The following is a 12,669-nucleotide window of genomic DNA, read 5'->3' on the forward strand; positions in this document are numbered from 1 at the left end:
GGCCCCCACCCCCCAACACATGAGCTCTTGCACTCTCTCTGTCAAAATAAATAAACATTAAAAATAAAACAGTAACAGTGGCTACCTCTCTGAGATGAACTTACAGGTGTATCTTTTATCTTCATTTTTAAATCATTAGGGTTAATTTTATCCCATCAGAACACAAAACCATCACAGCTCTTTCTTAAACAAAATCAAACAATAATATAAACATTATTGAATTAAAGATCCCTATAAATCTCTCCCCTATGAAAATATACCACTAAAAGTTATATGAATCATTTTTCACATTTTTTCATGAATATTCAAATATCCTATGTACTAATCATTCTTTTCAAACTATGATATTGATCTGTTATTTACTTTTTTTTCTTGTATAATGATAGATCATAAGTTCATCACAGATGATTTATTTACCAAGTCCTTATTAACAGACATTTGGACTATTTCTATTTTATTTTATGTTATAGCTGTTATAAGCAAGGTTGAGAGAATCTCCAGAGATAATTCTGCTTTGTTTTCTAAATCTTTAACCATAAATATTTTCTATCATCATAAAATGAAACCTTTATGGGGCACTTGGGTGGCTCAGTTGGTTAAGCGTCTGACTTCAGCTCAGGTCATGATCTCACAGCTCTTGAATTTGAGCCTCGCATCCAGCTCTGTGCTGACTGCTCCGAGCCTGGAGCTTGCTTCTGATTCTGTGTCTCCCTTTCTCTCTGCCCCTTCCCTGCTCACTCTGTCTCTCTCTCTCTTAAAAATAAATAAACATTAAAATAAATAAATAATAAAACGAAACTTTTATTTTAAAAAAGGAATTATCTGGGGGCACCTGGGTGGCTTAGTCGGTTAAGCCTCCGACTTCAGCTCAGGTGATGATCTCAGTCTGTGGGTTTGAGTCCTGCCATCTGGCTCTGCAATGACAGCTCAGAGCCTGGAACCTGCTTCGAATTCCCTCTCACTCTTTCTCTCTCTCTCTATCTCCCCCTCCCCTGCTCATGCTCTGTCTCTCAAAAATAAAAATAAAAAAAAATTAAAAAAATATTTTTAAAAAATGAAGTATCTGGGTCATCTCTCTGTTCAGAATTTCACTTAAAAACTCTCTTTCAATTCAGCAAATAGGTGTTGACTATCAACCCGGTGCTGGTCACTTTGCTGGCAATACAGTAGTGAGCAAACTGGATATGTACACTCCGGTGGGGACGGTAAACATTTAACCATAATCAAGCTAGTGTAAAGTCACAGTCTGTGATGAACCCTGTTGAGGAAATGGGCTAGGTGCTCTGATCTAGTTTAGCGGCATGATCTGGTTTGCAGGGCATTGTACCTGCAGGCTGACCAGTCACTAAGAGAAGAAGGTCGGGATCGCGGGAAACTGTTCCACAAAGGAAACCTCCAGGGGCTGGTGCTTCTGAGGGCTGAAAATCTGCCGCAAAGGCTGGAGGGCATGGAGGCGGGGCCTGGCGGGCATGGGGGCGGGGCCTGGAGGGCATGGAGGCGGGGCCTGGAGGGCATGGGGCGGGCCCTGGAGGTCGTAGCGGAGGCTCGTTGTCTTCCTTCCTTATCCACGGGTTATCAGACAGTGGACGGGACCACCGGCTATTGTGGGGCAGAGGGCTCGTTCCTGCCACGCCCACCCTGGGCATCCGCATCTGCGCAGTACTCCTCTTCCCGGCGCCGCTGGTGTTCATCCAGAACCTTCCAGGCCTGTGGACTTGCTCCGTGCTCACCAACGTTCTCATGCTGGAATCCTGGCCCTCATCTTCCAGCACCTCTTCCAGGCAGGTTCCTCCCCCCAGGCCACCCTCTTGATGGATGTGTGTGCGTGTGTGTGAGCATGCGTGATGACACACATGCACGTGCACACACACAGGTGCGTGTGAAACAAAAGTAGGGAAACACACCCTCCAGACTGTTCATCATTTCTCCTGCAGAAGGAAATTTCGGGTTGGGATGTGGTTTTGACGTATATACAGGATCCTCACTTAGAACATTTCTTCCACTGCTTTTTTTAAAAGAATGTCTATTTTTTTAACGCCCAAACTACACAGAATGAACCCATCTGTGCCACTCCAACTTTTCTGTACTCTGTTTATGTAAGTAACATTTACGTTTATGCCCCCAAAACTCAATATAACAGATTTGGCAAGACAAAACAATCTGTGAGAAATGTCTTGAGCCGTTTCTTAAATTTTTCTGCTGCAGACACGATCAAATGTTAGAATCCCACACAGCTTGGAAAGCAGAACAGCTAAATGTCCACAAAGAGGATGTGGAAGATGTTACTGTAGATAAAGCAACTTCTTGTAAGTGCCACATTAATTTGTGCTGAGTGTCACATGGTAAGCATTTATAGCAAACATCAGAGTTTATTTCTTACATGTAGACATTTTATTGAGTTTTACTTACGTTTCAAAAATTGGTTGCGTGTTTGGGGTTGATGTGTCATGTGACATAATGTTTCCCATTTAAAATAATAGGAACTTGACCATCAGCATGCTTACACGGATCATAAAATTTTAGCAGCAGATTACTGATACTAAGAAGGATTTTTCCTCCCCAACAAGTAGGTATTTTGTTAACAGGGACAAACTAATAAGGACTCTTATTCAACTCAACTCAAAGTAACTGGTGGGAGGGAAAGGAGAGTGTATGAGAAAGATCCAGGGCCCTTTTGTGGAACAGCCAGGCCCCAAGAAGGATCTCGAGGCAGTCAGACTCTGCGAGCAGCACAAACCCAGAAGTCCCACCACATCGGTGCTTCTCGTGCCTCTGCTCAGGTTGACTCTATGTCTTGGCTTTATTTCTCTCAATGAGAACCAGCTCTGTTCTCCGCTCTTGAGTTTTAGATTTTACCACTTTAGGCACCAGAAGGAAACAAATCTGAGTTCTAGCTGGTCCCAAAAAATCCAGAGAAGGAATTCATCGGTTCAGCTTGGGTCAGGTACCACCCTTGAACCAATTAACTGTAGTGAGGGGCATGATCCATCCCTGGCCTTCAACTTGGCTCACTCGCAAGGCACAGAACCTTCTCCCAGACATCACCGTGTGGGGTCAATCAAGGAAAGGGCTGAAATGTGGATTTGAGTCCTAGCTTTGCACAGGCCATATGACCCTGAGTAAGTCATACGTGAGAATCGAGCTAGCAGTTCTTACCTTGTTAGGCTATTGTGGTGTAAAAGTGCTTGGTGCAAACCCAGGGGTTCTGAGGCAGCAGAGCAAGTGTGGTGGAGGCAGGTAGAGACTCCAGAGCAGCCGTTCTTAACCAGGGGCGATTTGCCCCCGGGGGACTTTTGGCAATTCATGGAGACATTTTTGGTTGTCACAACTAGGAGAGTTCTGTATACCAGCAACTAGTAGGTAGAAGCCAGGGATGCTGTTAACCATCCTGCAGTGCTCAGGACAGCCTGGATGTCAGGAGCACTGAGATCCCTGCTCTAAAGCCAAGTGACCTGAATTCTATTTATAGCCCCCCTTCCATTTCAAACTTTGGCAAGTTACTTCACTTTTTGTGCCTCGTTTTTTCCATCTGGGAAATGGGACTGATACTAGTACCCATCTCCAAAGGCTGTCCTGAAAGTCAGATAGATTAATAGATGCGAAGAGCTTGGACCGCTGTCTGGAACTTGGTTAAATACCACTAAATGGAAGCTCACACCGCCCCCAAACCTGGCTAAGCAGCAGAATCCCTTGAGATCTTGTTTCGTAACAGATTCCCAGGCCCTGCTTTAGTTGTACTGGATCAGAATCTTTGGAATTTGGAATCCAGGAATCTGTGTGTGTGTGTGTGTGTGTGTGTGTGTGTGTGTGTGGTTTAATTCCCCAACTGATTCTGATGATGGGCCAAGCACTGGGGTGATGACTCTGAAGCATTGCTGTACCGGGCATGGTCTTGGGACCAGAGACATCAGCGGCACCTCAGCAGGACCACTCAAACCCCAATGTGCGTACAAACCACCTGGGGACCTTGTTACAATGCAGGTTCTGATCCAGGAGATCTGAGTGGGCCTGAGAGTCTGCATCCCTGACAAGCTCTCAGGTGAGGCCAATGCTGCCAGTCCTCTGACCACACTTTGAGTCACCAAGCTTTAAGCGCTTTGTGTACGTGCGTGCGTGTTGTGATGCCCCAGTCCTAGAGTAGGCTCAAAGCCTGTTGAATTCCAATCAGGACTGAGCTGAAATAGCTATCACTATTGGCTATTTTGAATAGCCGAACGCAAGGTAAGGACAAGATACTGCACGTGAACTCCAGATGGCCTCTGTCTTCTGAGGGCCCCACCCCCACCCCGAGCCTGAGCCACAGTGGAAGCCCCCACTCACCTCTTCAGGTCATTCTGGCTGGAAAGGCTCTCTCTGTTCCCAGAAAGAATAAAGAAGCTTCAGAGGCTCCTGGAGACCAGTTTGGTATAAATAACCTAGAGATCACCTTGTTTACAAGTAGATTTTTAAGGTGTTCCTTTATCATGGCTGGTGTCTCGTGAAGGACGTTGTTCTTAAACTGTCAGGCCTCACCAGACTCCAGGATTCTGTGTTCTTACAGAGTCAGAGATAGGACAGGACCTGGAGTTCATGTAACTCAGTGGCTTTTCAAAGTGTTTTTCCATACCTCTGGTGACGTGGGGAATGAGTTTGGGGGCAGATGTTTAGGGAGTACTTCCTGTTTTCTTAGTTATGTATCCGTATTAATATGTTCTCTCCTACTCCTGGCAATTCAGAATTTCATTGCCATACTTCTTTTTAAAACCGATTTTGCTTTAAAACATTGACTTGAGAAACATAAATAGGTGGAACACACATACGGTAAATGGCGGAAGTTTCAGACATGCTGTTTTAGCTCAACGTCCTTGCTTTCTGGAAGGAGACACTGAAACTAAAGAGGCCCTGAGCCTGGATTTTTCTTATCCTTAAAATGAAGATAACACTCCCTGCCCTGTAGGGTCATGGTGAGGGCTAAACCAGGCATTTAAAGAATTTAGCACACAGGGCGCCTGGGTGGCTCAGTCGGTTAAGCGGTTGACTTCGCTCAGGTCATGATCTCGCGGTAGGTCATGATCTGGAGGTTTGTGAGTTCGAGCCCCGCGACAGGCTCTGTGCTGATGGCTCAGGGTCTGTGTCTCCCTCTCTCTCTCTCTCTGCCCCTCCCCACCTCGTGCTCTGTCTCTCCCTCTCTCTCAGAGATAAATAAACATTAAGGCAAAAAAAAAAAAAAAAAAAAAAGAATTTAGCACGGTGGCTGGCCCATCCTGAGGACCTAAGAAATATTAGCTGCTCACATCTGTATCAGACAGAGAATGGCTGAGGGCAGAAGGCCAACTTCTACCCCCACCCCACCCAATTCCCCAGCACACTCACTTTACACACGGAGAAACTGAGGTCCAGACACTTGCCCTAGAACTCAGCCCCTGCCACTCTCAGTTCTGTCGTGAGTGTCCTCCTGCCTCTGTCCTCTTAAAGAAACAAAGTCCATCCACCACAAGTGCAGGTCGGCAGAAAGTTGGACATATTGTAGGACTCTGCTGGCTGGCCGGCTCTCTGTATGCTGGATTTCCACTGTGTTTTCTCAAGGTCAGTTTCATCATAACCGTTATCATCACCCTCCCCCACTCCCGCCCCTCCTGAATTTCTCCTTCAGGAAATCCCAGACCCTTAGTGGCAAACGGGAAGACCTACCCTTTGATTCTTCAGGACAGCCATCTTTGCTTTTGAAGGTATTGGGGTGGGAAGGTTTGAGATGGGGCAAGGATCCCCACCCCTGATGAGAGCGAGGAAGCGAGATAGTCTAGGTGAAGGGCACTCACTGGCTATGGAGCCGACAGACATCGGTTTGAGACCGGCTTCATGTTTTCAACCTGTGTGATCCTCGACAAGCTATTTAACACTTCTGTGAACCTCAGTTTCCTCATCTGTAAAATGGGTTTATAATGCCTACAAAGCAAGGATGCTGTAAGGACTCAATGAGATAATGTCGGTAAAATAGCATTTTGCTGGCACAAAGTTAGTAGCTGTCATTATTATAGCTTCGCCAACCCTTCACCTAGTGTGGGTAAGAATACCAACATGCTAGAGAAACATAACCGACAGAAAGCTGTGGATGTTGGGCAGATCTTTTCAATGAGCCTTACTTTACCCATCTGTAAAATAGGAGAATTGAAAACCTCGTTATGACAATCCCTGCCAAGCAGAAAACCTGCTTAAACACTTAAACATGTCTTCATATTAAAAATTTACCATTTACATTGCTCTGCCCTTAATCAGCACTTTTGGGTGCTAGAGATATTTTAATGCAGCATGAGAAAAATTACTTAAAAAGCCAGCACAAAAGGGAATTTAGCAACACTTTTCAAATATTTTTTTACCTTCTGAACCTTTTGAATGAAATCACAAGAGGAACACAATATTTAATACAAACCAGTTACCTTCACATACCTCAGAAAAAAATACACACACGCACACACACGCACACACACGCACACGCACACATATCTATGTGTGGGAACATGTATATCTCGCACTCACACATAGAGAGAAGATGGTGACATAGCAAATGTGCTAACCTTTGGGGAATCTGGTGAAGGATATATGGGAAGGGTATAAGGGTATATTTCTGCAACTTTTCCATAAGTCTGGAATACTTCCAAATAAATAAAGAGATCAGAATTTGATCCACAGCTTGAAGTGATTCTCACATCCATACACAGATAATGAAACCAGGGACTGGAAGCAATGAGGCTTGTCCAAGTGCATATCGCTGTTAAGTTCCAAAGCCAAGGCTTAAGCCCTCACCTTCCAGCTTCCAGATCAATGCACTTGTCCTCTCAGATGCTACTTCCAACCATCCTCTTCTCTTTTCAGTTTCCCTGCTAGGTCTCCTTTTTTTTTTTTTTTTTTTTTTTCAATGTTTATATGAGAGACAGAGAGTCAGAATGCGAGCAGGGGAGAAACAGAGAGAGAGGGAGACACAGAATCCAAAGCAGGCTCCAGGCTCTAAGCTGTCAGCACAGAGCCCAACGCAGGACTCGAACTCACAAACCGTGAGATCATGACCTGAGCCAAAATTGGACACTTAACCGACTGAGCCACGCAGGCACCCCTTGTTTGACAGTGCTGTTACTGGGTCCCCCTGCCACTGACTTCTCCACTGTCCCCTCCCTACACACACACACACACACACACACACACACACACAGGGCATCCTGAGCTGTTATTCAGAGCTGATGCCCCCATGTTACCACAAGATATAGAATCACAGATGACAGACAGATGGAGCTGGAATAAAGCATGAATGTGTACAGATTTTTCTAGACACTCACACCATGCATAAGGAAACAGATTTCTCCAGTACAATCTATATTCTTTTCCATCCTTCAGTCAGGATCCATTGCATATTCTGGTGTATAAGATAGTCTCCCCTGTAAACTCGAAGCAAAAGGAATCCAAAATTACACTGCAGGCTACAAACCTGTTAGTGCTGGGAGGTCCCCTTCCAGACCTGAAATTAGGGATGGTGCTCCCCCTGGTGGGCTGCATGCAGAAGCACAACTCCTACAAAGACACCAGCTTGTACATTCTGAGGTTTTCTGTAAGGGAAATCATCATCATCCATGGGCCACAAAGCTGCTCACGGGTAGAGCCTTTCCTGAGCATGGAAGAGGATACTCAAGTATAGATTGCTGGGCTAGAATGCCTTTAGGGTCTTTTCAGTAACTGGTCCTGTTATAATTCAGTAGTTCCTTGTACCTAGTGGGGCCATGTCTTTGGAGTTTTTCTCTCTCAAGCTTTATGATGGCTGAGATGAAGGAATTTAGAATAATACACAGTGAGTGAATGGGGTCTTTACATAAACGGGGGCCACTATATAATTATGGCTCCTCTGTTTACAGATTCTGCCTCTGGAAAACGAGATGCAGTACCGTGTTCAGTTTCCACTCATTCTACACGGAGGGCTGTTCAAGATCACCACCCTGGACATAAGCCTAGGGGCCTTGGGCTACCTCAGGTTTGGGACCACCACCCAGGCAAGCATCACCCTCAACTTCCCCAACTTCTGGTGAGTGCGTTCAGGCTTCAGAGCCAGAAGGCTGATGTGCAGGGTGGGGCCGATAAGCGTCCCCTTATCAGAGGGGAGTAGCACAAATGAGGATCAGGTCTATCAGGGTGGAGAAGAGATACTAGGAAACCGGACTGTGGGGAGAGGTGGACTAGATAATCAAGAGATCTGGATTCTTGTCCAACATGGCCATTAATTCTCCTATGTTCTAGATACGATATTTCCCCCCTCTTCCTATAGACTTCAGTTTCCCCATCTACCCAACAAAGCGATTAGACTAAATGATTTCTAAGTGCCCTCCCAACTTTGACTGATGTATTAACCAGATCCCTTTCATTTGCAAGTGACTAAAAACCAATCCAATCTGGCCTAAATTTAAAAAGAGAGAGGGGCGCCTGGGTGGCTCGGTCGGTTGGGCGGCCAACTACAGCTCAGGTCATGATCTCGCGGTCTGTGAGCAGCCCCGCATCGGGCTCTGTGCTGACAGCTCAGAGCCTGGAGCCTGCTTCCTATTCTGTGTGTGTGTGTCTCTCTCTGCCCCTTCCCTGCTTGCTCTCTTTCTCTCTCTCTCTCTCTCAAAAATAATAAATATTTTTAAAAATTTTAGAAAAAAAAAAGGAAAAAGAAAAAGAGAGAGAAGTCCATGCATATATCTACCTTCAGGCACAGCTGGATCCAGCTGTTTAAGTGGTATCAGCAGGACTCTGTCTTCATCTGTCACGTTTGTTTTCCTCTGCATGGACTTTATCAAGCATACTCTTCCCACACAGCATACAGTGGCAGATAACTAACTACTAACAGCCTCTCAGTTACTCTCAGCCCTGTGTAAAGAGCTTTTCTCTTTTCCAAAAGGTCCATTAAATCCCCGATTTGATTCTGATTCCCGCAGCTAGGGTCACATGTCCATTCTGAACCAGTCCTATGGCCGGGAAATGAAATAAGCTGATTGGCCGGCCTGGACCCTGTGCCTTGCTGGGGTGGGTCAGGAGTTCCTGGAACCTAGTTGGACTGAGAGCAGGGATGGGATCATTCCTGCTAACTGATGGGGTGACAGTTGCTAGGTCAGTTAATCCAACCGAGGTCCATTAACACATATCATAATTGCAGTCAAATCTGAGGACCACAGATTATTTGGTAGACGTTCTTACAGCTTCTTGGTAAGTCAGACAAGGTGGTAAATGGGATATCGCTATAGGGTGGCTGACAGCTTCTTTTCCGTTTTGCTCACCATCGTGACTTCCCAGAAGTGCTCAGGTTCTCAGGTACATAGACCCCCCCTCTTGTATTCTCCTCCCTGCTTTATGCCCTTACATTAACATCCTCGGAAATAGTCTATGTAAATTTAAATAGAGCTTAGCACGGTGACAGTCACATAGAAGTGACTCAATATTAATTTTCGCTGTTATTATCTTCCCCTGAAAATACAATCTCATACATGGGATTCCCTTTCTTTAAAAAAGAAAAAAAATCTAGACTGAGATACATTGTTTTCCTTGTGTGTGACTTCTAAATTGATTCTTGGCTACTGTAAGTTAATGGCCCTAAAGAACAGAAATTCAGATTCTTAATCTAATGTGTAAATAGTAAATATTTAGAAATATGTGGTAACTTAGATTTCATTTTGAATGACTGATTCAACTCATCGTTAATGTAATAGGGAAGAGGGGCATCTGGGTGGCTCAGTCAGTTAGGTGTCTGATTCTTGGTTTTGGCTTGGGTCATGATCTCGTGGCTCATGGGATGGAGCCCCGCATTGGGCTCTGTACTCATGGCATGGAGCCTGCTTGGGATTCTCTCTCTCTCCCTCTCTCTCTACCCCTCCCCCCAGTCATGTGTGTGAACGCACGGGCTTTCTCTCTCAAAATAAATAAATAAACATTAAAAAATATACAATGGAGAAGAGAGAATACAGATATTTACTGAGAACTTCCCAAATGGTTTACAGGCGTGGTCTCATTAACCCCATCTGCCAAGGGAGACAACAGCACCAGGTCAAGGAGTCCTAACATGATCTGGCCACATTCCCTAGCCTCATGGAAAGGCAGACACACACACACACAACCAATTCCTGTTCTATGTGAGAGTCTCTGTAACCTGGACAAGTGTTACGGAAACTTAAAAAGACAATTAATTCTGACCAGGGAACAGAGAGGCTCCACAGGGGCCTCTGAGACTTGAACAATGAGCAGGAATGTGACAGATTAGGAATGGAGGGAAAGGCATTCTTGGCGGAGGGAACAGCATGTGCAAAGGCACTGATGCCAAGGGTGTGTCTCAGGCCTAGGGGAGGGCTCTCATTGTCTGGTACTGTTGCAGTGTTGAGCATGGGGTTGGGGGCAGAGGCAGGAACTGTTGTGAGATGAATCGGTGAAATTGCACTTGATACACAATGGGCTTTTAATCCCTGGCTCAGGTTTGACACTCTTTCATGTGGGTGATGAGATACCATTAAAGGCTTTTTGAGCATTATAACATAATCACTCATCTTTTCTCTGTCTTATGTCCACTAAAAAGTAGTGTGGTTCTTTTTTCTATTCTTGATAAAAATGAGCCCCATGTATTTAACAGTTTATGACCAGAGACCATCAGATACAGCCCTTGCCTTTTGGTAGGCAGAGTATATCCCCATTTTACAGATGAGGCCAGTGAGGTTCAGGGAAGTAAAGTGACCTAGGTAGTGTTTTGTTTTTGTTTTGTTTTGTTTTGTTTTGTTTTTAGAGAGAGTGTGCACAAGCAGGGGAGAGGGGCAGAAAGAGAAAGAGAGAGAGAATCGTAAGTAGTCTCCACACTGAGCACAGAGCCCAATGCAGGTCTTGATCCCACGATCCTGGAATCATGACCTTAGCCGAAATCAAGAGTCAGATACTCAACTGACTGAGCCACCCTGCACCCCTCTAGATAGTTAATGGTAGAGGATGAGTTAGGATTTAGACCTCCTGCAACACAATCTAGTTTTTAGAACGTACACATCATACACTTTGACCTCACGTGAATTTGGTTATGAAAGAGGGAGAGTGTGCTATTTTGAAAGGGCTGGTGGTTTCACCCATCACCCCACTGATTGAATAGATGTCCCTGAAGAAGGTGAGCTGGGAAGCATGGATCCGCCTCCTTTTCTGTGGGTCTCAGTCCCTTCAGGCCCTTCAGAGACTGAGGCTCTTGCTACCCTTTCTGGAGTAAGCCTTTGGTGGCTAGAAATCTGTGTATAATTTTTTGCATTGTATGGCCTCTAAACACATTGCTGTATTTTAGGGTGTTGAAGGGATGATTCAGGGCAGTTTGACAGTTCCCCATTTCTGCCCCTCACTGAGGCATCACGGGTCTCCCTGCTGTCCCTCAGCAGGTCCTCTAGAGGCTGCTGGTATCCACAGATGGATCTTTCCTGATCCCCTTTGCCTTCCAAAGGTTGTACCCGTCTGTCAAGCTCCTCTCCTTGGACAGTGCCTGCCTCACCTCCCCTGCAGTTCTGTGTCCCTCTGGAGATCATCCTGCCCGTCACTGAAGCACTGGGCCTTCGTGGTACACCTGGGCACCCACACTGCTGTGGTCCATCTGACACATGAGTAAAAGGCAGGGAGCCTTGCTTCTCCTGTCCCTCCCTCAGGACCCCAAAAGTTTCCAGAAGTCAGGCTACCAGAACCTCCCTAGGGCAGTGCAGAATTTCAGGCAGAGTACAGGTTTGTGGAATTAGGCTGGACCTAAGGGGAGCTTTGGTGCCAGGAAACAGCGTACAACTCTGGCCAACTTAAGCTGAAACAAAGGGATTTGGGGGCAGCTCAGAGTCAAAGGGAGAAGCTAAAGAAGCGAATCTTGAAAAAGACAGAAATCAGGGAGAACCTGAGATTAAAGTCAGAGGAATGAAGAGAAAGCCCCTGGGATAAATTTCCTTCAGTTCTTTTCTGTCTTTGTGCTCTCTGCTGAAGATGCACATTCTATGGAAACAGAGTTCAGTCACCCATGCCCATCCTTAAACAAGGGAAGTTGGGGAATTCCGACTGTGCCACCAAGACCCCCATACGGTGAGGGAGGGATGCTCCGTCACAGCAAAAGTAGGGTTCTAATTATCCTTACAACTTCCTCTTTGATGCATGGGTTATTTACAAGTGTGTCGTTCAGCTTCCAAATATTTGGTGGTTTTTCAGATGGTCTTTCAGTTGATTTCTACTTTAATTCCATTTTTGTCAGAGAACATTCTTTCTGTATGATTCCAGTTTGTGGGTTTTGATTTATGGCCGAGAACAGTTTATCATAGCCTGTGCCCCATGTGCACTTGAAAAGAACGTGGTATTCTGCTGGTGTGAAATGGAACGTTCTATAAATGTTAAGTAGGTCAACTTGATTGATGGTGTTGTTTAGGGCTTTTATATCCTTGCTGATTTTCCACCTACTTTTTCTATTAATTACTGGGCGAGGAGTATGGAAGTCTCCAGATACACTTGTGGATTTGTCTGTTCTTTCAAGTCCGTCAGTTTTTGCTTCATATATTCATTTGGTAGCTTTGTTGTTAGATATAATGCACATTTACATCATTTAGATTTGTCTCAATGACTTGACCCTTTTATCACCTGTATAATGCCTCCCTTTATCTCTCACAGCATTCCTTGTCCAGAATCTGCTTTCTC

At 45.2% G+C, this 12,669-nt stretch overlaps 1 protein-coding gene across 1 annotated transcript in view; it reads left to right on the forward strand.

Annotated features, from left to right (window-relative positions):
- Positions 1 to 7,894: 7,894 nt before the first annotated feature.
- Positions 7,895 to 12,669, forward strand: part of SLC36A2 (solute carrier family 36 member 2) — a 53,281-nt gene continuing 48,506 nt past the window's right edge. Inside the window, exon 1 of the mRNA XM_042948708.1 lies at positions 7,895 to 8,047. The gene's annotated coding sequence lies outside the window, so the exon portion shown is untranslated. The remainder of the gene's footprint in view (positions 8,048 to 12,669) is intronic.

This window comes from Panthera leo, chromosome A1 (genome assembly GCF_018350215.1).
Source record: "Panthera leo isolate Ple1 chromosome A1, P.leo_Ple1_pat1.1, whole genome shotgun sequence".
In the NCBI taxonomy this organism is placed as follows: Eukaryota; Metazoa; Chordata; class Mammalia; order Carnivora; family Felidae; genus Panthera; species Panthera leo.